The sequence below is a fragment of the Lethenteron reissneri genome, unplaced genomic scaffold (genome assembly GCF_015708825.2).
Source record: "Lethenteron reissneri isolate LAM-NWPU_2019-01 unplaced genomic scaffold, ASM1570882v1 scaffold_120, whole genome shotgun sequence".
Taxonomy (NCBI): Eukaryota; Metazoa; Chordata; class Hyperoartia; order Petromyzontiformes; family Petromyzontidae; genus Lethenteron; species Lethenteron reissneri.
This window is the reverse complement of record NW_026890893.1, coordinates 1,235,810-1,261,107: the sequence shown is the minus strand read 5'-3', so window position 1 is coordinate 1,261,107 and position 25,298 is coordinate 1,235,810. Positions and strand designations below refer to the sequence as shown.

The 25,298-nt window shown below is 45.6% G+C and overlaps 1 pseudogene; it reads left to right on the top strand.

The window, feature by feature from the left end:
* The window catches only part of LOC133361696 (guanylate-binding protein 1-like), a 72,815-nt pseudogene that overhangs the window by 37,946 nt on the left and 9,571 nt on the right, over window positions 1-25,298 (top strand).

The following is a 25,298-nucleotide window of genomic DNA, read 5'->3' as shown; positions in this document are numbered from 1 at the left end:
TCCAAAATATAATAGAAGACAAAGCCCACAATCATCCACAGTACTTGTTCAATCGCTAAACCAAAAGCCGCTTATGCGAGTATGACCGGAATTTGCGTGATAATGGTTAATATTCCTTAACGAAATCAGCAATGTCATTGCGGTTCATTTGTGGCAAGCGCTTTGTGCATAATGATTTCGACCTTCGAACAATGTATTAGTTCAGCAAACAGAAGCCAATGCAGCTCAGCGAGCACTGGATGTACCCATCAAGACACTTGCCAAAGAATGTTGAAATTATGATCATTCATAATATATATGTTTTTAGTTATCATCCTGTCAATAAAGCTAATTTAATTGTTTGATTAAGTTGGTTAATTGTCATGCACAAACATTCTCACAAACAAGACAAAGATCCCCCATATAGCTTTAACAGACTGTTGGGCCAAGTGCTGTTAGTGAGTACCAATGAAGGCCGGTATGTCACACGAGAGGTGGGTGGCCAGCACCACGCCCGGTCCACTTGGTCTCAATAATAGCGATGTTTACTAGACACCGTACCAGGTACTCATTTGAGTCTTAGTTGTCCTAAGAGAGTCCCAAGACCGGTGCAGATAGTGTCACTGGCCTTGAGCGGGAATCGAACTTGGAATGCCGGGGTTCGTTGTGCAGCGCACTAACCATTGCGCCACCGCTCCCGCCAGCCACCCTTCACAGTGCCACCACGATGCCACCGCGATGCCCCCTCTTCGGCATGGTGAATCATGCGGCTTGCGCCCCACAGCAAAGGAGACTGGTAAACAAACAACTGTGGCCGTGGTGCGCCCTCTGGCGCCCAAGGACGTATTTGCTCGATTAAAAAACAAATTTGGCGAAATTTAAATTCCTCGTTATAGCGAATTCTCATGAAGAAAGAACGATCGTTATGCTAGACGCCTTGTATACTAATTAGCGGAAAATAAGGATTGCCAAATGTATCTGAAGTTTAATGGCACTGTGTCCAATTATGTCAAGACTTGCTGAATTTGCATACAGCCTGCTTAAACCTAGGATGGATCGTTGGCATGTCAACATAAATGTTTCAAACCGGTGGGGGCCACATTTCTCAAGCATACATAACAAACATTACCCATACAGTTTAACAAATTGTTGGGGCAGGTGGGTGTTGCTATGAAGGCCAGAACGTCACGCAAGGGGCTGGGTGGCCAGCACCACGCCCGACCGCCTTTTTCTCCCTAGTGGCAATGTTTACACACCACGTACTAATTTCAGGCTGAGACGACCTAAGGGAGGCCCAGGACCGATTTAAATAATCGTCACTGGTGTTGGCCATGAGCGGGAATCGAACTCGGGTCGCCGGGTTTGTAGTGCAACGCGTTAACCACTACACTACGCTCCCCACATACATAAACATACATAAACATACATAAACACACATAAACATACATAAACACACATAAACATACATAAACATACATAAACATACATATACATACATATACACCCACAAATACAAATAGAGATACACATACGGTGCACACAAATAAATAACAATTCTAAAGCCACTATGTGCTGTCAAATGTAAGTAATGTGTGCCATATATGGTGAGATGTTTTCCAGAATTCGTATTTGGTTAAAAGGGGAAAATGAAGTTAATTTAAAGCAAGTCCATTAACACTGCGAGAGTAAGAGCATCAACACCTCAACGGAAATTATATATTGTTGCGGGTTCGGGTCAGGGCGTCAGAAGGTAAATAAATATAAATAAAAAATATGAATGAAGTTTTATTAAGAAAAGAATAGTTAAGTTAATTAAAAGATTAATAGAATTATAAAAAAAAACTATGAATACAAAATATGAATAGAATCATATTAGTAAAAACTAATAATAAAACATTCATAAAATACCAATTAAAATATGAATAAAAATAGGAATTAAACATGAATAAGCAATCTTGATTTGAAGCTTTCGTGACTGCAGGAATCCATACTCTTTGGTTCTTTCGGTAAAGTCACACAGGTATAAAATAAAATAAATCACGACGTTTCGATCGCAACACAAGCGGTCGTCCTCAGGCGGAAAAATATATAATCCAGCAGATCCACAGTCGGATTTTAAAAGGTTCAAAAACTCCTCATTTGCGCTTTAATGATAGTTATTTATCTTATATTTACTCTTTCCCAGAAAGTACTTTCGTACACTGACAATGTTACGTATTTTTTCGTACGACGTTATGGATGTGATTTATTGTGAAACGCGCTCTATATATATTAATTTAGATTGATTGGCATGGGAATGCTATAGACGAGATGGGGGAGTTGAGACAATGTTATGGCAGTAGCGCGAATAAATAAACTTCATAAGGCCAGTGACATATTTAAACATAGGCAGAGGAAATTCTTGAACCTAGACTTGAACAGAAATAGCGAATCGATGATAAGGAATTCCAGGAGGAGACTAAACAAACCCGGGACTGCATGAGGTTGACTGAGAGATTCGACAGAACACCTTGTTTGCTGGGGAGCAAATAGTGCGTGGAGGAAAATAGAATGAGATGAGATGGGAGAGATTAAAGAGTGCGAGGTTGGACCGTGTGCAGGAGAGTACTGTGAGATCGGTCTCCATATATTTGAGAGATGCATTGTATGTAGATCCCTTAACCCTGCCACCTGTCCAGCTACGTGAAGAACATGTCAGAGCACGTACGATCCCAGATATTCTCCCGAGGCGACAAACCCAGCATCCTGGAAAATCACTTACCGTCCCTGGTTGTGTGTGTGCGGGACTGCGCACTGAAGCTGGTATGGGATGAGAAGCCGTGTACTCCCGACGAGTACATGGAGAAGTGCTTCCAGATCCGCAGGAGCAATTCCCTGAAAGATGAAGAATTCAACAGGGAACGTGACCTCATGTGCGCGTATTTTAAAGTGAGTAATCGTGCACAGGGGTGTATGCATACACAAGCTGCTTTTTTATCTCTCACATTTTCACATTCATAACCACGTGTCTTCTTTATTTGTCATACCAAAAAAATATTCAGAAACAGAAGCATTTCAGCGCGTATTAAATAAATGTTATACCAACTTGCACGTTCCATTGATTTTTAAATTACAGTATACACTACATCACACTTTTGTCGTGTATTTAAAATTCAGACTACATTGCATAATGGTATAAGAAAACACTGAATAACGTAAATGCTATGTACTACTCACATCACCAGGATACCAGATTTGAGGTTTAACAGAGAGGAAAGGGCACGTAATTCAGACATTACAAATTAAACTTTGGCTGAGAAAATTTGGCATCGAAACCTGAATCGAATCTGAAATGTGGCTTCAGATCCGCGCGACTTCTATTAAAGACCATTCGAGCTCCAACAACAAGCCACAATGAAAGCGGTAAAATTTATGGGGACGTGACAAAAGTATTAAATTAGAGTAAAGTGCATTACAGCATTCAACTTTTTCTTTCGTATAGATTTATAGCAGCAGATTAAAGATGCAATTTTAGATGTGTTATCCACTCAATTGTCTGTTCAGACACAGAGTGGATCTCGTTTGTTGCTCAGATAAAGGAGTGGAGACAGCAGGTGTTTACAATGTGATCGATCATTTGGGATTCGTGGCCGCACTCGCAGGCTGCCGAATCTTTGATGCGCCATTTTTACATCAGGTGGCCGCATCAGCCATGCCCGGTCCTGATTCGGTTGATGGTCGACCATTGGCAGCATGGAAGGTTGAAACTGGGAGGTTCGATAATAGGGTCCTGTATGTTTATTTGTTGATGTCGACCGCAGTCCAGACTTGCTTCCATCTCTCGCCTTCATTGCATTTGTGGCGTGGAGTGAGGCTGCTGTGATCCAGAAGGGGTTGCGTGATTTTAGGCAAACAGGCGACGCTGGGTTTAAGTCCCGTTGTATTGGAAGGTGTAGGTTGACGAATATTTGTTGGTACTCCAGGACGGCCACTGTTTCATGACGGATTTGTGGCGGAGCGATGTGGCTCAGCACTGGGAGCCACTGGATCAGTATCGACTCCAGCGTATCTGAGATGGCATACATTGCAATGTTCAGTTGTGTGTCGATAACTAGAGCGTGAGGACTGCGTCCCCACAGAAGTGAGCAATACTCTCTCGTCGAATACACGAGGACAAATGTGGCAGTCCATAGTGTTTGCGCATAACAGCCCCAACTAGTTCCCGGCAGTTTATGGATGATGTTTGTGTAGGTTTTAATTTTGTTGCTCAACTGCTCAATATGTTGCCTGAAAGTGAGACTTCGATCGAGCACCACTCCAAGGTATTTCGGGAGTGGGTCGTGGATAACGGTGTTACCACAAAACTCGTATATTTTTTTCCCTGATGGCATGGCAGCCAAGGAATGTAATGCATTGGGATGTCCACCATGAAGGTTTGGTCAATAAATCAGATCATACCCAAGTGTTTGGTATATTTTAACATTGCAGAATATTAAATTGCAGGATCGTGAGAGATGGCAGTGGTTGGGGGAGCCCGACATTAAGCAGTGGATTGACCTTGGCTGAAGGTAGCAAGGATAGTCAGTGCATTCTCGTTGCTGAACTGTCGTTGTTGTCTTCCTGCAGAAACGCAAGTGCTTCATGTTCCCCATGCCCGCGGACCCAGAAGACATGGACGAGCTGGAGAATAAACTCAGCAAGAAGTTTCTCAAAGTGACGGAGGAGTTCACTTCTCACATCTACCAGATCATAAAATACAAGAACATCGATGGGGTCATCCTCACTGGCCAACGTGAGGACAGCTCAGCAAATTCTCGTTAAACCTGCCCTATTGTGGTTTATGTTCATTTTTTGTTAAACGTAAAATGCGGTTTGCAACATTTTTGGAGCAAAAAGTTTAGATGTACTTCATCAGTTTTCACAGTTGTGCTTTGTCACACTCTCGTGTGCTGTGAGAGTGCGATAACGTGAGGTTGTACTACCCCGCGTTGTTCAGCACGATGTGTGACATTGCACTCCAAAGTCCGGGAGTTTCTTCAGGAACTTAATTGTTGAGTTCCAAATTGTTCACTCCAGAATAACTTTGGGTTTTCAAAGTCCACCAACCTGCCCCCTGTCCACGCTGTGGAAGCTGCGCAATATGTATGCGTTTAGGGGACAATCATGACTCCAGGTCGCTATGGTACCCATGAAGGCCTCTTAGGAACCTTGATAATACCCGAGCTGATGGGGCTACGATACGTGTCTGGCAGTGGTAGAATGGGCGTAAGTGGATACCTGTATCCTCGACAGCTGCGGACTATGAGCAGCAGCAGTGTCTCTCGCACCTTCGGCGGAAAAACACTGCTCTTTGGGTCAATGGCAAAAACGTCCTCTCTTATACTGCACTCTGCATCTCCCCTACCCGATGGAGGCAGAGCATTCTGCGTAACCCAAATGTGTAAAATTAAAAGACAACTTTACAGCACCAGGGGTTTCAGCCCCTGATTTAAATTGTCCATGGTAGACAACGATCAGGCAATGCTCGGATGACTCGCATATCTCGAAGCCACCGCTGGGGAAGGTTATGCCACGATGGAGTTGCCCATTGAAGGATTGTAACCTTATCGTGGTGGTGGGGTTTGTGTATTCCAATGACCCTCAGAGCAATGTCGCCTGGAGTCTTGCACTTCCACCTCCAGGAGAACTTCTCCTACACTCCAAAGTAGGTCATGGAGATTGAGTCTGAGTGGACAATGTTCTGGACCTCCATTGTCGATGAGCTGTGAAAATCTGTGGCCTGAAGGCAGTTGGTGTCTGTCATGGCGACAACCCTAGGACCCACTGGTGGACACCAGTGGTGATGGAAGCTGCCAAGTTTAAGAAGGAAGCTTTCCAATCTGTGCTAGGAAAAAAAGTCTCCCGACTCAATTAAGAAGTACCGGCTTGCCAAGAGGGCAGCAGCGGTAGCAGTCACCGAAGCAAAAGCCCAGGTATGGGAGGAGTTTGGAGAAGTCATGGAGAGGAGCTACTGGGCAGCCTCAAAGATGTTCTGGCAAACCATAAGAGGGGTCGACGGGACGTGGCCCAGGCTGTTCTCAGTAAGGGTGGTGTAACATTGAACTCAACTAAGGAGATAGTCGAGAGGTGGAAGGAACGCTTTGAGGAGCTCCTCAAGCCGGTGGACATGCCCTCCTCTCAGGAGGTCGCTCTGGAAATAGCTGCGCGGGTCGAATCCATCACGGCTGCTAAGGTCGCTTTGGTGATTGAGGGCCTTCGTAGCGACAAAGCTGCTGGTGTGGACGAGATTATCCCAGAGTTGTTGAAACTGCTGGACAATGTAGGAGTGTTGTGGTTAACGTGCCTCTTCAATGTTGCATTGAAGGAGGGTACAGTACCTCTGGATTTGCAAACTGGGCTCGTGGTCTATATTTTTTATAATGGGGACCAGAGGGCGTGCTCCAACTACAGAAGGATCACACTCTTCAATGTCCCAGGCAAATATTATGCCAGACTGCTGGAGAGGAGGCTTCGCCCAGCGGTGGTGCCTCAGATTCAGGATAAACAATGCGCATTCTGTCAGGGTCGTGGAACAATAGACCAACTCTTTTCCCTCTAACAGATATTTGAGGGGTCATGGGAGTTTGCTTCACCAGTCTACCTCTGCTTTATAGACTTGGAGAAGGTATATAACCGTGTTCCCCGGAATGTCTTGTGCAAGGTGGTGCAAGGAATATTATTTACCAGTGCCGCTTGCGCGTGCTATCTGGTCCATCTTTTCCCAGAGTTCGAGCTGTGTCCATATTCTTGGTGTTGAATCAAAGTAATTCACTGTCGGTGTTGGACTTCTGTTTGTTATTTTCATGGACAGGATATCAAGGTGCAGCTGAAGTATGGAGAATATTCAGCACGGTGGCATGGAGGTGGCATCGTAGCTTTTTTGCAGATGAGGTTGTCCTCTTTGCCTCGTCAATCTGTGATCTCCAGCGTGCACTTGAATGGTTTGATGCCGAAAGTGAAGCAGCTGGGATAAGGATCAGCACCTCCAAATCTGAGGTCATAGATCACTTCTGGGCGGCTGCGGAGTGTGCTGTCCAGGTTAGGGGGGAACAGCTTCCATTATTAGAGGAGTTTAAGTACCTCTGGGTCTCTTTTGCGAGTAATGGTAAGTGGGAGCGGGAGATCGGCTAGTGGATCGGTGTGGCATCCGCAGTAATGCGGGCTCTTTACGGTTCTGTGGTAGTGAAGCAAAGCTCTCAGTTTACAGGTCGATCTATGTGCCCACCCCACTTATGGTCATGAGCTTTGAGATAGTGGGTACAAGGCACCGACATTAGGTTTCTCTGCAGGGTTGCCGGGCTCACTCTCCATGATTGGGTGAGGAGCTCGATAATCTAGGAGAGCCTCAGAGTCGAGCCCCTGCTCCTCGAGATCGAGAGGAGCCGGTTGAAGTGTTTTGGGCACCTGGTAAGGATGCGCCCCCCCTCCCCATAGACTGTCCCTGGAACTCTACCAGGTAAGTCCAACTGGGCTAAGACCCCGGGGCCAGCCCAGGACATGCTAGCGAGCCTATGTCGCTCAGCTGGCCTGGGAACGCCTGGGAATTCCCCAAGAAGAGCTAGAGTCTGTCGCCAGGGAAAGGGAGGCCATTGTACACCAACTGTCCAAATATAATATCATAATCGCCAGTATCACTGAGGCCAGACTGACAGGAAGTGATAATACCACCATTGACGGCAAATACCACCCTGCATTCTGGAGGTCAACATTGGGTTTGTGGGTTTGCACTCATCAGGTCACCTCTCAACAAATCACTTATATAATAAATACGCATCTCACCACACATGTTACTGGCCAGAATACAGCATTGACATGGACATCTTTTGGTCATTGTTGCATATGCACCAGCAGAACAGTCAAGCCCTGATGGAAAAATGCCACTTCTAGGATAACTTAAGTGCCTCGCTGCTTTTTATCTCAATACATGACACAATCATGACCTTTGGAGATGTACATGCCAATATAGGCAACTACCGCAGTGGATTCGAATCTGCCATAGGGTCTTTTTTGGCTCATGGGATTCGCAACGACAACTCTGCTGTCGTCAGCTTATCATATCATAGACTAAACATCCACAGACAAACTTGGATCTCAAACGATGGTCACACAACTAAAAAATAGATTATATCCTGACCAAGGAGAGAACCAAATTTAAGTCATATTGGGTTTTCCATGGAGCGGAGGCACCTGCTAACACCAACCACCACCTAGGGAGACGATTCGCCCTCTGCTTTCCAATACCCAGGAAATATTCTGCCGTTAAATAGTATCATGTTCAGAGACTCAGGGACAGCCACGATACTGCTGGTTAATTATTCAGGGCAGTTGAGTCTCACTTGGCAGCCACCACAATATCACCCGACAATGTTGATGTCGAATGTGCCTTGTACCATATACGAGACTCCATTAGACTGGCTGCTGAAGCTACGGTAGGCCTCTGAAAGCTTGTCCATAAACCCTGGCTCTCTTGCTCCACCTTCAATGTTTTAGAATTGAAGGCAGCTTCACAGCGGAAGGATAACACCAACGAACAATACAGACTCCAGGGAATTTTCAAAGCTCGAGAAAAAGCTCAACTAGAGAAGTGTCTGATCTCCATGGCTGATGAAGTTGAGTCAGTCCCGTTATAAAACGAGATGAGAACAGCTGTATGTGTCATCCAACATCTCATAGGAGGTGGTGGACATCCCTACTTTCAGTACTGGAACAAGTTTTGGCACAAGTACTTCTGGGCAGGCTGCAAACACTCCTGATAAAACACCATCACCCACAGCAATCGGGATTCACAGTTGGTTGCGCTACGATGGATGCTGTGCTTAAACTCTGCCTACTTGCGCAACTGCATCATGAGTTTAACCACCCATTGCATGTTGCTTACATTTATCTGAAGGCGATATTTAAATCTGTGTATCGATATGCTCTCTGGTCTGCCTTGAAAGATGTGCAAGCAGGCATAAGTGCAAGGGTATGTGGTGGGTCCAGACTTGCATCACGATTTGAAACCACATTTGGAGTCCGTCAAGGATACCTCCTCGCACGGCGCTCTTTCGGGTGATCAACTTGATCTTTGAAAACATGACCCACGACCTCGAAGTCAAGATTTACCAGCACCACTTCACTAGCCTCGACCTTGCTGATCTTGCAGCCGTGGTTGTTGAAAAGCCTGAAACATTCACAGCAGTCCTCCAATAATTCCACAACCCTGTGAGAAAAATGTTAGAATTTTTCATGGCAGAAAACAAAAGTCCAGAACTTGGGCTCCAGTTCTCTACAAGCACCATTCGTAATCAACGGCAACTCTGTCGAAGCAGTGGAGGAATATGTCTACCTAGAATCTACATAGACTACTGATTGATGATGTACACCTGATGTCAGGCACCGGATCGGCTTGGCCTCAGGAATAATGAATGGTTTAAACCCCATCTGGCCAACAGATTGAGAGTCTACCAGTGCTGTGTTTTGTCAGTTTTGTTGTATGGTGCAGAAGCGTTGACATTACGTCAAGCTGATTTAGATCAGCTGCAGTCCTTCCACATGTGATGCCAAAGACGCCTTCTTGGCACCATTGCATCTAAGACCGGTCTCCTAGAAACTGAGAGCTTAAGTTTGAGTGAGTCGGCGGTTACTTTGTGGACCCCATCGCCCGTCTTGATGTGCAACTCCAGAAAGTAGCGCAACTTGAGTTGGTGGTCGATGTTCTAAGTGGAATGCGACCCTCAAATAAATGACGCTGCCCTGTGGTCGCCCCCCGTGATCCGTGAATCAAATTAATCACTCGAGACACCTGTGTATTGCAGCGAGAACATTTCACTCTAATGCTGTCACAAGAGGTCACACGTTTGGCGCAACAGTCCTTTGCTGACTATGTGTAATTAATCAATGGACTAACTTCCCAGCACGTGGAATAGAACTCTGGAGATCATGTTGAAAACGCATAGTACAACCCATAAACGCATCAGAGAAAACAGAGATGATGTCACAATTAATGACATCAAGTGGAGGCATGCATACGAGTGTGTTATTATTTTGATTATTTTGCTGCTATAAATGTCCACTTGGTTGAGCTATCATTTGTGATAAGGTCGATTGTGAAAAATACATTTTCTCAGTAGGCTTTATCAGGTGACGGGTTTAACGACACATTTATATATTTACGTGATCTAACCCAAATAACCTGTATTATGGAGCACAAAAACAGTTTACTTTTATTTGTATCTTTTTTCAGTGATATGTTAACTTTCCCATAATTTGCACTATCATAATGTTTTTGTATTGTTTGTTGTTGTAACGTTCTGGCCCACCCCTACTGGACATCTGTAAAAACAGAGCTTTATAGCTCTTCGGATTCCTACAGTATGAATACCAATTTTTATTTAATTCTCAAAAAATTATAGCAATCAATTATCAATATGGTTGATTTTCAATTAAGTTCCTTTTAAATTTATCACTAGGATTTCACGATCAATATTTTTTTTATGGATAGGTCGTGTAAAAAAAAACCCTTATCCAACGTATGGGTATAAGAGAGTTTACAATACACCCAAAAACTATTCTGAATCAGCGTCCGTTTTGGCAACAAAACTTTATACAGTGGTCTCTCGGTTTACCATGACATTGATTAACGATATTTCAATTAACGATCCATCTCCCAAAGGGTCCCCCATTATTTCTCTTTACGATAAATGTTTTCTATTCACGACGTTTACGATAGCATGCAGCCACCAATTTCGGTCAATCGGAGTGCTCCTAAGTGTACTCAGCAGACATCAGCCAATCAACGACCCGCCCTTTTATGAGCGTTTTGAGAGCAACTGGCTGAGCTTTTCAATTATTTATGTGGGTTGCTTATGGAAACAGCTATCTAGAATACGTCCTGTCTTTTTTACTTAAAAGTTAAATAAGATCAATAACAATGGCCCCTATAATGAATTGTGAAGAAGGACAAGAAAATTATGAAAAAATTATTGAAAAAAAATAAAGATGTAAAAACAAGTGCTCTGGTTAGTGAACTTCTGATTGTCTTGGAACAAATTAAGCCTTTAACATGAATCTCCTATATTCGATTAACAATAATTTCAATTAATGATGGTTTTCATGGAACCAATTCAAGTTGGATACTCCTTAACATAGTTATCATGGACTCCTGTTGCTGACATACAAACAAAGAGATTGACAGCGCTAATGAATTTATACTTTAACACAGTCAGAAAGTATTTAAATGATAACAATGATGATGATGAAGACCCTATTGCTTGCTTATTCCGTGTTTTTTTTCCAGTCTTCCTGCAGGTTGCTAAGCTTTACGTGCAGGCTCAGCGTTCGGGCGACATGGCCTGCATCGAGGGTGCACGGAAAAAGGTGGTGCTGCTTGCCAACATGCAGGCAATGGAGGACGCCAAGGCGGTATACCAGAGAGAGATGGAGACGCTGCTGAGCAAGCTTCCTGTGGAGTACAAACAACTACAACGACATCAAGAGGAGTGCTCGAAGAAAGCAATGGCTCTCTTCTACCGTCGCTCTGTGCTCGACCGCAATCACGAGCATGAGAAGGATCTCTTGGTGAGTTTGGTGATGGTGAAATGGGTCAAGGTGCAGCTCTAAAATGTCTTGTTCAGAAACACTGCTGATGGACGGGCCTCCGACAGAGGAAACTCTCTAGAAGGTAGTTGTCACCTACACCTTCCACACCGGGCAAACATTTTGGAGGATCTGGGATTATTAACATTTCTACTCTATGCGACCTGACAATCCGATGACTGTGGTGTGCCCATTTATACTGCTGCGTGGACGGAGGTGGGATAATTTAAGAAAGTTGGGCATAATTTTAACTGCTGCTCCAGGAGAGTGCATAGAATGTGGATTGCAAGTGCACGCACTAACTGTCTGACTATGGCAATATACAACAGGAAATATAAAGCGTTAAACTCGCACATTATTTCTTCACATTTAATATTTTCTACACAAGGTGGAGGAACAGTAGCACAGTGATTTAAAGCTTTCGTGACTGCAGGGATTCATCTTCTTGGTTCTTTCGGTAAAGTCACGTAGAATGGAAGCAATAAAAATAATAAAATAAAACATAATAAAATAATTCTCACGACGTTTCGGCCACAACGCAAGCAGCCGTCATCAGGTGAAGACCAGGTATGTCGGGGAGACAGCATCTGAATGAAACAGCACCATGCTTAGAGCGTATATTTAAGCTGGGTTGGAAGGGGGGGGAAGGGGCACCTTGACAAAATAATTTGCATATCAAGAGGAATTTAGCATATTTATGGGCATATTCATGGGAAATGCAGGTATGTGATTAGTACTCGTTATGCCCGTGCATTATGCAGGACTAGCAGCATCAAAGGGAGGGGATAGGGGTAGCACTAATAAAGGGAAGGAGTGTTAATAGTATGTAGCTGCCGCAACTAGAAACCACCACGTAATTTAGCATATTTATGGAAAATGCAGGTATGTGTTTAGTTCTAGATTTGAAGCTTTCGTGACTGCAATGATTCATATTCTTAGGTTTTTTCGGTAAAGTCACGTAGGTAAAAACATTAAAAAGTTAAATAAAATAAAAATCACGACGTTTCGGAGTTAACACAAGCTTCCGTCTTCAGGTGGTACCGTCACAGCCACGACTGCTGTATCAAGTAAATGAGAGATTGCAGGAGCTACCACTCCGTTTATATAATGGTTGGAGAAGGTGGTGGGGCAAGGGCCGCATACTTTTTATTAATATGGTAAGGTGAGGCTTAAGACTAAGAATAGACTGCATAACAAAGGCTGAGCATTTTTATGGAGAGGTGCGGTTTGTGACTCAACCTGTGACAGGGAGACCACCACTAAACATGGTAAAACTGTAATGGTTGTCTGTCAAATAAGATTGGCAAATAAGTGTAGTTAAATCTTTTTTGCATGGTTAATCACATCTTTCCAATGATTACTCAGTTTGTAACCGTCATCACGGTTGAAATTATGTCTGTGTTTGTATATTTGTATGGCTTCGTGTACAAACCTTTGATGGTAGCCAGGAGGTTTGCAGAGAACCTTGGTCTCGGAAAATACAATTTCATGATAGCCCACCGAGTTGTAGCAATGATCGGCAACGGCCGAAGAATCAGTTCTGCCGTGTTTCAGATCTGACTTGTGCTCGCGGACACGATCAGAAACATGACGTTTCGTTTCTCCAATGTAGCAATCACCACAAATGCAACTCAATTTGTAGACTCTAGGATACTGTAAGTCAGGAACGACATCCTTCACAGATGGAATCAAATCACGGATTTTATGCACTGTATTGAATCGGACTTGGATCTTATGTTTGTTTAGAATTTTGGAGATCTTTTTGGTCACGCCTGCTATGTATGGCAACGTGATAGTTTTGGTCGGAGTTTCATGTGGCTGTTTCTGTATGGTGGGAGAAACAGCTTGGCGGATAGTGCGGTCAGAGTATCCGTTCATCCTGAGGGCCCGATGTACATGTCTTAATTCACCGGCCAGGTGGTGTTGGTCAGAAATGCCATGGGCTCTGTGGTATAGCGTTTTGATGAGATAATTCTTTTGAGATGGGTGGTGGTGGGAATCCGGTTTCAAGTAGGAATCTGTGTGGGTGGCTTTCCTGTAGACAGAATGTCCCAAGGATCCGTCAGGCCTCCTCTCAAACAGAATATCCAAGAATGGTAGTTTACCGTCTTTCTCCACTTCCATGGTGAATCTGATGGATGGGTGTCTAGAATTGATGTGGTCCAAGAAGTGGTTCAATGCTGGGAGGCCATGTGGCCAGATGACGAAAGTGTCGTCCACATACCTCTTCCACAAGGAAGGACACAGGGTGGATGTCTGGATGGCGTCTGATTCAAACTTTTCCATGAACATGTTGGCTATAACTAGTGACAAGGGGGAGCCCATAGGCGTACCCTCATTCTGTTTGTAGAAGGTGCCATTCCAGGTAAAATAAGTGTTGGTGAGGCAATGCCTAACCAGCGCAGGTACATCAGAATTCAATCCATGTTGGACTAAGTCCTCAATTATTGTTAGGGTGTCCGGTACTGGGACTTTGGTGAACAAAGATACTACATCAAAGCTGACGAGGATGTCATCAGGAGATAGTACCATGTCCTTAACCATAGAGACTAATTGGGTTGAGTTGAGTACTGCCGAAGAGGTCTTGCCTGTGAAGGGGAGCAGAGTATCTGATAGAAAACGGGCTAGTTTGTACGTAGGAGAGTTTATCGTCGACACGATGGGTTGTAGCGGGGTGCCTTCTTTATGGATTTTGGGAAGACCATAGAGTCTGGGAGGTCTAGCCGCCGATGGTTTTAGAGAGGGACGTTTGCTTGGTTCGATTAGGGAAGTCGAACTCGTGATGATACTGTTGGGTTTTGTCGTTAGGTTTTTAGTGGGATCGTTTTTAATTTTGGAGTAACTCCCATCATTAAGAAGGTCCAGGATTTTGTTGTTGTATGAATCTTTATCCATGATGACCGTGGCATTGCCCTTGCCAAAGGACGAAATTTCGCCGTCACCCCTAAATATATACCAGTAGAGGATATTATTTCTCAGATTGATGTAGCCCTCAGAGGCATAGGACACATCCATGCGGATGTAGCAAGAGCTGAAATAGCTACTATTCTTAAGAATGCTAAGAAACCCACTAGTAACATCAGCAAAAACGAACGCTCTGAACTCGCGGACCTAAAAAAAGAGATGATATAGTCATCCTCTCGGCAGACAAGGGCAATGCCACGGTCATCATGGATAAAGATTCATACAACAACAAAATCCTGGACCTTCTTAATGATGGGAGTTACTCCAAAATTAAAAACGATCCCACTAAAAACCTAACAACAAAAACCAACAGTATCATCACGAGTTCGAATATGTGTTTAGTACTACTTATGCCCGTGCATTATGCAGGACATGCAGCATCAAAGTGAGGGGATAGGGGTAGCACTAATAAAGGGAAGGAGTGTTAATAGTATGTAGCTGCAGCAACCGAAACCACCACGTAAACAACTAAAGTATAAACTACATAGTATCATCAGTATACTAAATATACTGCTGTATATTCACTATACAATTACGATACTATATATTACTTTGTACATTGTTTTAAGCATATAAATTTTATACTATTTATTATTATAGACTGTACCATTGACCGTCGTGTGAAAGACACTAAGAGGAAGCAACGAAATATGTCAATGGGAGAGTAGTGGAGGGAAAACTTGCAGCGGAGCAAAGAATCCATTCCCTGCGGAGAATACAATGCCAGTGAGTGGAACGCGGTCTGAAAGTCACCGTAAACGTGAACACAATCAGTTAAGATCCGAAATGGTTTATTACATCCTTCCAATGATTGCTAAGCCAGAATCCATATTCTCGGTTGAAATTGTCTCTGTGTTTGTATATGTGGATCGCCTCATGAACGAATCTCTCATGGTAGCCAGATGGCTTGCAGAGAACCTCTGTCTTGGAGAAGTCAATATCATGTGAGCCCACTGAATTGTAACAGTGATCTTCCACGGCTGAGGTGTTTGTCCTACCGTGTTTCAAGTCTGCTTTATGTTCACGGATGCGGTCCGAAACATGTCGTTTGGTTTCTCCAATGTAACTGCTACCACAGAGGAAACTTAGTTTGTAGACGCCAGGGTACTGTATGTCTGGAACCACATCTTTTACAGACGGGACTAGATCACGGATTTTATGTACTGTGTTGAAACATATACAAACACAGAGACAACTTCAACCGAGAAGATGAATTCTGGCTTAGCAATCATTGGAAGGATGTCTTTGACAATCAGGCATAGCTACTTTTTTTGTCACGCACACCGAACTGGTAACAGTCTTTGGAGCGGTTTTGATGGTTTTGCCAGATTGGCCCGGAACCACCGGATAATCTTGGAAGCTGGATAATCACGTGCCGGATAATCGATGGTCAAACTATATATTCTGTTATTCTTTATTAGGGTTCACCTCTCGGCATCCATTGCACCAGTACACGGTGGCCCTCCCATAGTCGATTCTAACAGGTTGCCATCGACAGATATGAAACCGTGACTAAAAAATGTTGCATTTGCTCTACAACGCCCTGCGTCCCACAGGACTTCACGATGAAGGAGTTTGAGCGGATGAAGGACACAAACACAGTGTGATCGTATTTGGTGTCCAAGGAACGACTCGAGGTGCTGTATCAGCTGTTGAAAGAGATGAACGCAGACTTCATGCAGCCCGGGGGCTACCAGAAATACGAGGCCGCAATGCAGGAGTTGGATGAAGAGTATCGTGCTACAGAGGGACTAGGAGACGAGGTGACTTACACTCTCCATGTGCATATTCTTCCTGATGTTTCCTCCGTTCTGTAGGGTTTGTTCTTGCTGCTCCTCTTTCTCTAATTGTTCATGTCCTGGGACAGCATCTCTATGTCCACTCCACCGGCCATCATATCCTGTTCTCAACCACTTCCAACCATATGTATTTCTATTTAACACGTCGTGGGTTTTCGCGACCAATATTATCCATAATAGAGGTTGTTTGGGTTAGATCGTGTACATATCTGAATAACCCAACCAGTAATGGATATCCATTGAAATGTATATGAATACATTAACTGCCAACCCCCCCTCTGAACTTGACACCTGATTGGCTCACAAGTGATGACATCACACTTATCTGCTCTAATTAAAACCGAGACAGGAGGAGGATTTCTCCACAATTTTGGGTGTCACCTGACGCGGCTGGTTGTAATTACCGGCGGAACATCACGATACTTTAATTGTTAACGTTGTAGTGGTTTTACTCTCCAACACGCCAGTTAGTGCTGAGCTAGTAACGAATTGGCACGTTTTGTTTACGTGACAAACCTTACTGATTGGCTGTGTCAAGTGGTGGCGGGATCAACGACGCATTTATATTTACGCGATCTAACCAAAAAAAATCTCTTATTTCTATGCCTACTTTTCTGTCTCCGCCCCGGTGCTTGCATCTTCATCTAGTTCTTTTCCATATGCAAACATCAATACCAGAGAGACAGATGTGGGCAGGCTTTGTGCTGGCTACACCACCCCTATTGTGTGCCGTGCTGACATCACCAGGTGCTGGCCTTGCTGCAATTGCCTGTGTAGGCTACAATGTATACTATTACAACAAAAAGTGTTTTATTCTACCAGGTGTAAGGGACCACTGAGCTATCTGGCTATTTTTCAGAAGCGACCTGGCCATCATGCATGATAGCCCAATGAAGTAGCTTATCATCATGTGGCAATTTGTCGCAGCAAAATACGCTAAAAGCGCGATGTTGATTCTAAATGTGGAGGGGATAACGGAGCACCCTGGAGAAAAATCCACACGACCACGGGCAGAGAGAGACAAGCAATCTCTAAATATACAGCAGGCGCCAGAGTCGGGTTGGAACCCATGACCTCCTATACACAAGGCGAGGTATTTAACTTCTCATAGCCACCGTGGCACACACCGGGGCAAAAAACCCTCCCCTAACCTGCGGGTGTCTGCCAGCAACACTGCATTGAAAGCAATGTCATTGAGGGAAGGGCTTATGTCGGTCAGCTTATTACCCTCACGGTGCGCTCTCATCCACCATAGTGGCTAACGGAGGGCCACTGGGCAGGTTTGTGGAGGCTGCTGAACCCCGCACTTTCCGCTCATTACCATGGGGACTAGAGAGACAATGTTCAGAGCAAGCAGGTTACGGGAGCACCGAAAGGACAGGAGTCAATTGACCTCTCCTAGCCACAATCCCATTTGATGGAGCCAGGGGGAGTAAAACACATCTCCTGCCTATTTCAGGCTATAGCTGTCAGTGAAACAAAGCACATTGCTGATAGCTTTGCACTGCCAGAAGTGGCGCGAAGACCAAACTTACTAATATTATCACGAATGACCGTGGGTGTCATTCACCGCTCCCCTTATACTCTCGTTTTCCTCCCTCAATGTCGATGCATATGTATCATTTTGCATGGCACATTGAGATTCTTTTCTGTTTCTGTCCTTCCAGAAAGACAAAGCCTACAAAGATTTCATGGAAAAAAATAAGGATCGTGCAAAACAAATTCGCATTGTGGACAAGGCACTGACACAAGCTCAGCAAGAAGAAATAAGTAGGCCGTTTTTTCTTTACTTAGAATTTTTCAGGCCGCGAGTTTGTCTGATGATTATTTTTGTTTATTGTTATTAATTACTCGGGTTGTCATAATGCAGGCTTGTTTTGGGGAGACAAGGAGGAAACATAAAGTGGAAATATCGAGTAGCATCAGGGGGTCAAAAATAGAACACCTTAGCAGGGACACCAAGGCATTAGCAATGAAGAGGATCGTGGAGCAAACAGTAGAAGCAACAATACCCTTAGTAGTAAAACTAAAAAAGAAAATGGATGGCTGAGAAAACATTGGAATGAGCACAGGAAAAGAGAAAAATAAGGCTAAAGATCCATAATAGAGGCTTTTGGGTTAAATCGCTCAAATATAAATGTGCCGTTAAACCCGCCACCTAGGGCCGAATTAAACAATGGGCTTAAGAGGCTGCAGCCCAGGGGTCTCTGCCAGCTGGATGGCCTTAAGTGAAAGGTTATTTCAATATTGAAAGCTGAATTTTAGTTGTTGTTAGCCTTGTAAAAATACATTTTATTTTTCTTTAACTTTGTTTTAGTTTAGAAAATATAACTGGGGGCCTCACAGTACCTGTAGCCCAGGGGCCTACGAAATCTTAATCCGGCCCTGCCGCCACCTCCACCTGACACAGCCAATTAGTGGGGTTTGTCAAGTAAACTAAATGTAGCCGATTCGTTACTAATTCAGCACTAACCGGTTGTGTGTTGGAGAGTAAACCCACTACAACATTTACAATTCAAGTACCGTGACGTTTCACTGGTAATTACAACCAGAATTTTCAGGCTATTCTAATTATTTATTTACGCGATTTAACCCAAAATACTTCTAGAATGGATAATATTGGTCGGGAAAGCCTCCTCCGATGTGTTAAACTCGATTTGTCGTGATGTGGCAGTACTGTGGTGTGTGTTGTGCCATATTAGGTGTATGATTATTGCGTAATTTATTTAGGAAAATATTCTTATCGTGCGATTATTGTTTCTCGTCTTCCATTATTTTGTCATATTCTTTGCGTCTTTCGGTAAAATCACGTAGATATAAAAAATTATAACTATAATAACAATAAAATAATAAAATTATGACGAAATGTCGTGATATTTTTATAATTATTTTTGTATTCACTTTATTTCCATTAATTTTTTTGTTATTTTATTATTTATTGTTATTATTATTTTCTATCTACGTGACTTTACCGAAAGACCCAAAGAATATTAATTCCTGCAGTGACGAAAGCTTTAATACAAGATTTATTTTGTCATGTTTAAAATCGTGATACATTTAAAACACCAACAAAAATATTATTACATAAGTTATAAATAGATATTAACCATGATATTTGTCCTTTGATAAATGTTTTCTGAGTTATTGGCACCATTTTGGTTTTGTGACCTAATAATTACCAGAGATGGGACATGTTTTGTTATACAGGGTGTTTAAAAGAGACGGACCCAATTAGAAATTGCTATATCTCTGCAACCACGAACCGCCTATGAATGAAACTCTTACCTGCTAGTTGCCTCTCCCACCGCACAAACAGCCCCTAGCCTCAATCATTCGCAAGATGGCGACCCCACAACACAAGGCGTTTTGCGTTCTGCAGATCAGCAATACTGAATCAGTAATTGTGGTGCAGCGTGCATTTCAATGGCATTTTGGCATTGATCCGCCAATGTCAAAGAGCATGGTGGCACAAAAGACAGTTTTTTTGTGCTACCATTAGCGACTAAGCTGGATGACCTAACAAACAGAATCACGGCAGCGGTGACTTAAATGGAAGAAGACACTTTGAGAGGCGTTTGGGATGAATTCAACTATCTTCTCGATGTTGTCCGTAAAGCAGGTGGAGGGCACAGAGCATTTATAAAATGGTTTATCAAAACTTGATAACTGATTAAACCGTTCATAATTTTTTGTGTAATTGTAACATGTTGCCATTGTGAAATATACTGCTTTGAAATTGGGTCCATATGCTATCTTACAGTATTAGGCGACTAATGGAACCTTGTAATTACAATGGCAATTCATTACTCAAGCAATTGGATATTCCATCCCGAGTGTGTATTCAGTGAGTTTGTGTTCGCAGAGAGGAGGACCTTGGAGAGGATAAATGAGCAGCAGATGGAGGCTCTGAAGATGGAAAACAAAGCCAAGGAAGCAGATATTGCACTCCTGAATAGTCAACAGCAGGTAATAGTCGACCCTTCCACATTCCAGGGGTTAGGGGCGCAGGCCCCCCGCGATCTGGAAAACCGCGTAATTTTTGTTTGTCCAATTGGTCCCCTTGAAGTACGAAGCGAGCACCTCCAGTTACTAAACTTTTTAAGTTATCTCTACATTTACAGCCTTTGTGTGTCGTCTGCTGGTTTTCGCATCTTTTTTGCAAACTTTTACTTTTTACAAAATGTAAAAAATTGCGTATATTTATGGTTTTAAAAGATGAAATACATCAATATTATACAATACTGTACATTAATTTTATTAATTTATGAGTTACTAAACTTTTTGCATGTCGTCTGCGGCCTTCGCAAAACTCCCAAAAATTCCCCAAAAATTCCCATTTAATTTCTTACGCCGACCCCGCGATATATCGAAACCGCGATGGGGAAAGTCACGATGCAGAAGAGTCGACTATAATTTCGCCACTCATATCATCATCATCATGTCTCTTCAGTCAACTCATTATCGACAATGGGGCCAAATTAATGTATGTGATGCGTATCTTTCCAAAGCCAATGTCGCTGCTTCATTCAATCTCAGTCCTGTGACTTCTCGATCTTTAACCCATACATGTGTAACGTATTGACACTACACATACATCTATCCATCCATCTGGTTTGGATGTCGTATACCGTATCACTCGTTGTACTTGTGAAGTACTCTTGAAGACGCTTGGACACCGTAGTAAGGCACACGTATTTATTTACACAATGTCGTACAGCACTGGAGGGGTGTATCGGCCCCCTCACCCGTATAACTGGGAATACACCTCTAGCTAGCCTTCCTACCCGAGTCCTCCACTAACGGGCTAGGGGAGGCTGTCTGGCCCGACACTGGTCAGTCGGGCTACGGTACCCGGAGTCCCAGAGGACTAACTCTGGTTCCGGGACCACGCCACTGGCTCCAGCCTGCGCTGCCCTTACAAGGGCGGCGTCCCAGGGGGAGTCCAGGGCCTATCTGGCCGGTCTTCCGTCTTCCCTTAATTACTCTAAGACTCAACCCCGAGCTCTCTGGCTCATCCCTTTTTATACCCCCCTAGAGGATCGAAACCCCCCTCACGCCGTCCGGTGCGGACGTCGTTGCGGGCACCACCCCGTGTACTCACGGAGTCCCCGCCCACTGTGTTTGTTATCCGTTAGCTCCTATGCAAACAGCCCTACACAAACAGCCCCTCTGTAACAGCCCTACATCACCCCCCCCTGTACAGCTCGCAGCCGTCCCGGCTGCAACAACTTTAATAAAGGTTAATTAACCCCTGGATCCCCGCGTGTGCCTCAAAAAAACGTTTTTAACGATAACATGAAGGGAACAACAACAACAACAACAACAACAAAACCCACAAACCCCGAAGGGAACAATCCGACGCACCCCCCCTGAATAAATACGAATTCCGTAAGAGCGACGTATATACAGGTTTAGCAGGGAACCCCTAGCACACATGCAACACAACAAAAATGTGGCAGGAGCTCCCCACCGACGCAGCACCCCGCAACCGTACACAAGAGAATTAAGTGTTCTTCCAATGCATCATAAGAGTCTGCGCATTTTTGCGCGCGTCCTTGCTGCAGGCCCGTCACACGGGGCAACCCCGGATGGCGGACCGGCCGGTGGCAGTTGTTCATTCCGTATTGAGTCCGCGTTTGACGTCGCGAGACCCTCGGCATCCCTCGCAGCGGTAGGTGGGTGCGAGCCCGTCAATCCCGGTGCACCTGTGGGCGGGACAGCCGGCGACACGTCAGGCGAGGGCAGCAAGGACGGACCCTTTGAGTCGGCCGACCCCCCACATGTTTGGCCACGCGTGTGTGGAGTGGGGCCTCGCACCGCAACGAATGGTTTTAGTCTCGAGGGGTGCACAAACCACCGGCGCTTCCCCCATTTGATGCGAACACACTGAGGCCGCAGAACCTCGACCACCTCTACAGGACCCCTCCACGGCCGCGCCAGTTTAGGGGATGTTGCGAGTGGTACCTGGGGGCAGTGCAGCCATGCCCTGTCCCCCGGCTTCCACTGCAGCACGTGCGCGCGACCCAGTCTGAGGCGCTCATTTGCTTTTTGACGCTGTTCTGAATTTAGCATGGCAGCATCCCGTGCCTCAGTCAATTTTTCAAGGTTGAATTTGACATGGTCAATTAATTTTGTTTTACCCAGTGGTGTGGGGATCTGCAGCTGCGCCCGAATGGGTGGGTCAGGGTCGCGCCCATACATGAGGAAGAATGGTGAAAATCCCGTTGCAGCATGGGGGGCCAATCTGTATGCTGCCAAGACCCCTTGGATTTTCAAGTCCCAATCAGTCTGTGAGTCCGAAACCTGCTGTGATAACATAGACGAGATGGTGCGATGCAGACGCTCGACCATCCCGTCAGTTTGCGGGTGATAGGGGGAAGAACGAATCTTTTTCGTTCCTAGGAGCTCACAAACCTGTTGGAGGAGTTTTCCGGAAAAATTTCTACCCTGGTCGGTCAGCAGCCGCTCCGGGGCACCTTTGTCCATGACATAGCCTTGGACAAAGGCGTCGACGATGGCTGCTGCCGACTGATTGGCCAGGGGCCAGGCCATAGGCCAGCGCGTAAAGTACTCGACCCCGGTTAACAAATATCTATTACCCCTAGGGGTGGCGGGGAATGGGCCCAGAATATCCAGCGCGACAAGTTCGTTTACTCTGGAGACCCTGATAGACTGCAAGGGCGGGTTTGATTCTCGTGCTGGTGGTTTTCGCTGTGCACACCGCGGGCATGAAGCCAACAGATCTGAGACATCCCTTGTCATGCCTTGCCAAAAGAAATCACGCTGGAGCAAGGCGAGGGTCTTTTGGGTACCCAGGTGGAGGAGGCGCTCATGAGCAGCCCACACCACCCTACCCCGTAAGCCCGAAGGGACCACCAGCCGGTGTCGGTGGGATTTTCCGTCCCAGTGCAACAGCAACCCCGCGTGCATTTCCCATGCGTCGGCATCACCCGATCCCCGCCCTGCCTCCCCGGCGCGACGACGCAACGCGAGGAGGGAGGTATCCTCCATCTGGAGGCGCCCCCATTCCTGAATGTGCAAACCCAGCAGGGAATCTTTCCCTTGTTGTTCAATAGAATTCGGAACAATTGTCCCGCCGTCGGCGGCGGCCGCAAGGCCCGGAACCGACACGTCCCCTGCTGGCTTGCAACGTCCCGACCCCAGGAGGCACGCACATTCCGAGGTGGTTGGCATGCGCGACAGAGCGTCCGCGTTGGTGTGGCGAACGCCCTTACGGTATGTGGTGTCGAAATCAAAATCCTGGAGGATCTCCAACCATCGGGACAATTGTCCCGATGGCTGTTGAACTCGCAGGGCGTACTGCAGTGCCGCATGATCTGTGCGGACGGTGAAACGCCGACCGTACAGATATGGGCGATACTGTTGGATGAAATAGACAATTGCCAACAGTTCTCTGCGGGTGACACAATATCTTTGCTCTGCTTGAGACAACACCCGACTGCCGTACGCAACCACCCGTTCGACGCCGTCAACCACCTGGGAAAGCACGCCCCCAATACCCGTGTTGCTCGCATCGGTGTCGAGCAGAAACGGCTTAGAAAAATCGGGGTAGATCAAGGGAGGCGCTTTTACCAGGGCGTCCCGAAGGGAGCAAAAAGCAGCCTCCTCCTCTTAACCCCAGTGGAACCGAACCCCTTTTGATGTTAATGCGTGTAGGGGTTTGGCAATTGTTGCAAAGTCGGCGACGAACCGTCTGTAATATGACGCGAAGCCGACGAAACTCCTGACCTCTCCCACCGAGGTGGGAGTCGGCCAGGAGCTGACACACTGCGTTTTGGCGGGATCGGTAGCAATACCCGAGCGCCCTACGATGTGGCCCAAATAACGCACGGAATCGCGTAACAAATGACACTTTTGGGGCTTGAACTTCAAATTAGCAGCCCGCATCTTTAGGAAAACCGCCCGCAACCTCTGGAGATGTTCGTCAAAAGTTTTAGCGAAGACAATAACATCATCCAAATAAATCAGGCACGACTCCCATTGCAATCCAGCCAAAACCAATTCCATCAAACGTTGGAAGGTTGCCGGCGCTGAGTGTAAGCCCATCGGCAACCGGTTGAATTGGAACAGGCCGTGCGGTGTACGGAAAGCAGTTTTAGGTTTCGATTCATCATCCAGAGGAAGCTGCCAGAATCCCGAAAGTAAATCCAGCATGGAGAAGAATCGCGCTCCCGCCAAGGCGTCCAGCGATTCGTCCATCCGTGGGAGCGGGTATGCGTCGGCAACCGAAATTTTGTTAAGGCGCCGAAAATCAACGCAAAACCGCAACGAGCCGTCCTGCTTTTTAACCAGGACGATCGGCGCTCCCCAAGGGCTGGTAGAGGGAGAAATAATGTCGGTGGCTAACATGTCATCAACAGCCAATTTGACATGGTCCTTTTCGGCGGGACTCAACCGAAACGGATTTTGGCGAATTGGCGCGCTGTCACCCGTGTCAATATGGTGACGCAGCAGATGAGTACAACCCAAATCGTATTTATTCCGACTAAAAACGTCGGAAAATTCCTGCAGTAGCGATCTAAGCTGTTGGCGCTCTGAATTTGACAGGTCCGTCGATCCCGCACAAAGCGCGTCGAGCCACCCGTCATCGCTGTCCGAATGTGGGTGCAGTCGGGCGGCGGTGCCGACATGATTCGCAACCGGTTCCTCGCAGGGCATCGGCGTCGCGTGCGCAAGCACCGTCCCTCGAGGAACTACAACAGTTTGCGATCCCACATTGAGGACCGCGATGAAAGGGTCCCCATCTCCCCTCACGACGGTCAGGGCCGGAATCAAATGCGGTCCACTAACCCCGGCCCTTGACGGTCCCAACAGGATTCCCTGGGCCCCGATGCCCTCCGCGAAGGGCCGACGAAGTCTTAGAGGCACTAACATCTGAGCTCCCGGCGGCACACGAACCGTTTCAACGACGGACGCTGGTATAGTTACGAACGCCGTCCG